This window comes from Notamacropus eugenii, chromosome 6, assembly GCF_028372415.1.
Source record: "Notamacropus eugenii isolate mMacEug1 chromosome 6, mMacEug1.pri_v2, whole genome shotgun sequence".
NCBI classification, from domain to species: domain Eukaryota; kingdom Metazoa; phylum Chordata; class Mammalia; order Diprotodontia; family Macropodidae; genus Notamacropus; species Notamacropus eugenii.
This window is the reverse complement of record NC_092877.1, coordinates 131,773,194-131,779,193: the sequence shown is the minus strand read 5'-3', so window position 1 is coordinate 131,779,193 and position 6,000 is coordinate 131,773,194.

The following is a 6,000-nucleotide window of genomic DNA, read 5'->3' as shown; positions in this document are numbered from 1 at the left end:
TTCTATGTAAACCAGGTACAGTTTCCAACTATACTATTTCTAGCTTTGATTCTCAGAGTCACTGGAACAAATTTCCTACTAACAAAGGTCTGATGCAATTTTCTCACTCATGATTACATTTCATATTCTCTCAGATTAAAACTTTCTTTTATTCTTGTAGGTAGTAAAAGCTACATTTAAGTCATTATGCCCTTCTCTTTAAAACTAGCATGATTTTGTATAAGATGTCGTCTCCAATATTATTGTATCATATTAATAAATTTAAAGGATAGGAACATCAGAAAAATGGTTTTCAAGTAAAGATTATCTTTATAAAATCATTATAGCATGGTTGAAAATATCAGTTACAGGGATTTTTGGAAATTTATTCAAAATTTTGAGAAGAATCAATCACATTTCTAAGTTTCCTATTTAACAAGCAAAATAATGATTACACATTATGTCATCATCTAGCCTTTCTAAGTCTGCTCATGAGAATTGATTTATGATGAGCTGTATTTTGTACTGGTAGATTGAGGCTGTCTTCCAGAATCTTATTATTCCTAATCCTGATTTGCAATAATTAATAGAATTCATCATTAGTACTGACAAGAATTCTACAGGTTTTGAGCATAGTTTAATGTGCAAGGATCACATACATGTGACTAAACAACATCGCTTCTTCATATATTTTTATTTTATTTCAACTTGATTCTTTGTTGTTGTTGTTGAGTGGTTTTTCAGTCATGTCCAACACTTCGTGGCCCCTTTTGGGGTTTTTTTGTCAAAGATACTGAAGTGGTTTCCTATTTTCTTCTCTAGTTCATTTTTCAGATGAGGAAACTGAAGCAAACAGCGTCAAGCAACTTGCCCAGGGTCACAAAGCTAGTGAGTGTCTGAGGCCAGATTTAAACTCAAGGAGATACCTCTTCTTGACTTCTGGCCCAGCACTCTATCCACTGTACCACCCAGCTGCCCCTACCTTTTATCTACCATCCTGCCAAAAGTGAATTCATTGATTGTACCAGAAAAACAAAACAGAACAAAACCCCAAACAAGCCATTTTATCTTTTCATCAGTCATCTCAAAATATATCTCTGTATATGAAGATAATGATGAGGATTGTATGCGACGTGTATTAAGCGCTTTAGGTTTGCCAAGCACTTTCCATAAACATACTTTATTCTAATTAGAACACACCGAGACACTGTCATGTTGAGTTTGGGATATCATATCACAGGAAAATAAAATATTGAGTAATCAATCAATTACTATGCATCTACTATGTGTCTAGCCCTGTGCTAACCAATGGGTATACAAAAAGAAGCAAAAGACAGTTTCTGACCTAAAGGAATTTACAATCTAATGTTGGAATCAATATGAAAACAAATACACATATATGTATATACATATATGTATATATATTTATATGCATAATCAATATAAAATACTTAGCAGAGGGAAGGCACTAGTACTAAGAAGGGTCAGAGAAGACTTTCTGTAGGAGATTAAATTTTAGTGTACTTAAAGGGAAGTCAGTCATTAGAGCAGAGGAAACAGGGCATTCTAGACACGGGGGACAACCAGAGAAAATGCCCAGATTCGCTGATTAGCTGAATGGTTACCTCATGAAAGCAACCAAAATGATGAAAGGTCTCAAGATCATTCCTCAAGAGAGGGAGATGAAGGAACTTTGAATTTTGAGCTTGCATTAGTGGAGATTGGGGAACATAGAACATGACAAGCACTTTTTAGGTTTTTGACAGTTTGCAAACTGGACAAGAAATTTAGATTGTTTCAGAATGGTCCAATTCAGATACAAGTAAGATGAGTGTATAGAAATACCAAAAAGTAAATTCAGCCCTCTGTTAAGAAATAACTGCCTAACAATTTGAGCCATCTAAAAGTAGAAGAGGCTACCTTGAATGGTAGTGGGTTCTCCTGCTTTAAGGCTTTCAAGCAGAGGCCTAATGACTAAGTGTCATGTCTGATTTAGAAGGGGTGATTAATCATGTAGGAAAAATTACTTCATGGCCTCTTTCAACTCTGAATTCCACTTCCTATAATTTTATTTTGAAAAAGTAGATTAATATTTATATCACATGTTTTTACATGCCCTATATTTCCTTATGATTTTGACTATTCTCTTTTTACCAGGGAATCATTGTTTTTAACAAAAAAAAAAAAATCAGCAAAACCAACCACCATATAAAAATGTCTAAAATTCCATATTTCATCCCCATAGTTCACTACCTGTACAATTAAGCAAGCTGTGGTGACTTCTAATATTTCTTTTTTGATCCAAAACTTACATGTCCTCAGTTGTTTTAATGTTCTTCATCTTCTTGTCATCATTCAGAATATTGTTTTCTATGACTGCTCCTAGCACTTTGCATTAACTTCAGGGGAGTATACAGGACTCAGCTCCAGTAAAATTTATTGTTAAGTTTTCAGTGCAAACCTTTACATCTCAGAAATCAGCCAGCATCATAAGTCATGACTGATTGATTAAAAAAGTGATGGAGAAAATACTAAAAATGTAGATAAAACCAAATTTTTTCGTTTGTATTTTTGGAAGAGCTTGTTAAATATTTATCAGATCACCATCAAGAAATTCATATAAGTCTTCTCATGATTCTCTGTCTTCATCATAATTGTCTAATTAAAAATTTGGACAAAATATTACATTATATTTTTGAACTACGGTTTTTTAGCCATTGTTAATTGATGAAATTTTACTGTTTCCTGTTCTCTACTGTTAAAATGTTTTGATGCATGTGGAACCCTTTTTTGTCATTGATGTAGTGATCATTTTGCTTTAACTAGTTTTGATTAGGATATGTAAATACCACAGTCATCAATGATAATATGAATGAAAATTCATGAATAATTTTTAAAGAAAAAGTAATATTTAAAATATTTTTAAAAAATTAAAGAGAAAAATATTTAAAAATAGTATTCAAAAAAGAAAAAAATAATAAATGGAGCAGTCTCTTTAAAAGCTCATTACAGTCCTCATAAATTTATTCTGTTGCTTATCTTTTAATGATACCTATAATTTTTGGTTTTTCCTCAGCTGAGGCCCTCTGAATAACTCTAAATTTCAACCCAGAAAGTGCCCTCAATGTAGAGATGCCTTGAGGCAAATGGTAAAAACCTAAATCACATAGCACAATGACCACTGGAGTCAGTTTCATTATGTATCAGTACTTTTGTGGAAGTGCAGTGGAAAGTGACAAGGTTGCTGAGGATCCACAGAAAAGTGAAGAATCAGCCAAATTTTCATGGTGTGTAAATAATATTCTAGGATTTAGGAAAGTACTTTAATTAATGCAGCCAATTTAGGAGATAAGATGTCCTTGTGCCCTAAGGCTTTTCTGGCATTTTCTAGCTCCTTGTTAAAGCTTGTGCCTTTTCTCAGCTCCACATTAACAAGAAAACCTTTTGACCCTCTCAATATATCCCCTCTTCAACATCTACTTTCCATGTAGCCCCATCTTAGGTCTTTGTTCATAGTGATAACTTGGACAGTCTAAAAATCTTCCAGTATCTTATTGCATAACTTTAAAAATTGAAAAACCTGTTGCTTTCAATATGATAAAAAGGAAAGTTCAATTGACCTCTTGACCTTGAGCTAAATGTGAATCTATATATAATCCATAATTAATAATTTTGCTTTCTCTAATCTGAAATAAAGCCAAATCAAATTTAATAGAAGAAAGCTATTATTAGTCATCATTAGCAACATTTTTTGAAAAAATTTTCCAAATCACTAATAATAAGAGCAACTCAGACTCCAACTTGGATCCAGTGAATTGCCAAAGTTGGTCAAAAAGGATAATTAAAAACCTGAGGAGGGAGGGAGGGTCAGGGAGTACTTTAATGTGCTTTTGGTAGTTCTGTGAATCAGTCTGTCCTTTGCAGAAGACAGTTTGAAATTACAAATTAAAAAGTTGCTAAGATATACATACCTTTTTACCCAGTGCTACTTCTCTTCATCCAGATACTCAATAGAGATCAAAGAAGAAAATGATCCATATATGCAAAATATTTATAGTAACTCTTTTTGTAGTAGCAAAGAAAAGGAAACTAAGGAGGTGCCCCAAATTCAGGAAATGGCTTAACAAATTATAACATATGAGTATAATGACATAATATTTTGACATAAGAAAAGATGAAAAGAATAGTTTCTGTGAGATATGTAAAACCTTACATGAACTATTGCAAAGTGAAGAGGACAGTACAATTTATATGTCAATACAACTTTGAAAGACTTCAGAGCTCTGTTCAGCACAATGACCAACTCTGATTCTAGAGAACCAAAGCTGAAAAATGGTAAAAAAACAACAACAAAAAAAACTCTTGACATAGAGATTATGAACTTAAGATGCATAATTATACATTCAGCAAGAAATATATATATATGTATATATACACATATGCGTGTATATATGTCTATATACATATATATGTGTGTATGCATGTGTGTGTGCCTGTGTGTGCATGTATGTGTGTGCATGCATGTGTGTGTATATATACATATATATGAAGAGAAAGAGAGTGAGAGTCCACTAGAGCTACAGAAACATTCACTGATCATATTTCATAGAAAAATGTACTTGCCAAGGTTTTCATTGGCATTTAGCCAAAATAATTTTTAGGCTTCTGAAATGTAGCAAATTCTACACATGTATCCCCCCTGCCCTCCCCTCCCCGTGATTCTCCTCTACCTTATGGAGATAGTGACTCCATCTTTCTTATTTTTTTCCCCCTTTAGTACACTTACCAAACCACTGAAGAGTTTCTTTCTCTTGTCTTATGCCTCACATGGAAAACTCCTTGTTCTTTGTTAACTATTGTTGATAAGATTTCTCAATCAATCTATCCTTGCCAGATAGACATTTTGTCTTTGCTCCTAGACTATCACTGAGTTATTGGCAGCTTTGGTTATTAACACTCTGGTTTCCATGCCTAAGTCTACCACCCCTCAATGATTCTGAAGTTAGGAGACTGGAAGAGTGACAACACAGAAAATAAAAGGAAGAGAGCAGATATACCTACCTGCTAATGAAGGTAAGAAACTAGCTTTCTTCCTAGTCAGCCAGGAGAATTTTTCAGCATTTTTAAAATTTTAATTTGTCAAACAGATGACCCATAAGCAAAAACATGTATGTTTATGTGTGTACATATTTGGATAAAACCAACGAAGAAATTTGTTTTGCTTACATATTCATAACAAACAATTTTTATTCTCTTTTTTATAGAGCTAAAATTATTTAGTATTTTATTTTCCCTAGTTACCTGGAAAAACATTTGTTTTTAAAATTTTGTGTGCCAAATTTTCTACCTTCCTCCTCTCTCATCATTGAGAAGGGAAGTAATTCTATATACGTGTGTTGTCATGCAAAACATATCCCTAATAGTAATGTTGTGAAAGAAAACAAAGACAAAAATACACAAGAAAAATAAAGCAAAAAATAAGGATGATTCAATCTATATTAAGACATCATCAGTTGTTTGTTTTGTTTTTTTTTTCTCAGAGGATGGATAACATTTTTTATCATGAGTCCTTCAGAGTTGTCTTGGATCACATTGTATTGCTGAGAGCAGCTAAGTCCTTCACAACTGATAAACTTAGACTATTGTGGTTACTTTGTACACAGTACATTTCACTTTGTATCAGCTCATGCGAATCTTTCCAAGTTTTTTTCTGAGAGCATCCGGCTCCTCATTTCTTATGGTACAATAATACTCCATCATAATCACATATCACAACTTGTTGAGCCATTCCCTAATTAATGGGTATCCACTCAATTTCTCATTCTTTGACCATAGAAAAGAGTTGCTATATTTTTGTACATATAGGTCCTTTTCCTTTTTTCTCTTGTATTTTCTCTTTTTCTCCTTTTTTTTGTTTTGGGATGCAGATTTAATGTTGGTATTGCTAGATCAAAGGGTATGCATAGTTTTATAGTCCTTTGGTTATATTTCCAAATTCCTCTACAGAATGGTTGGATGGAT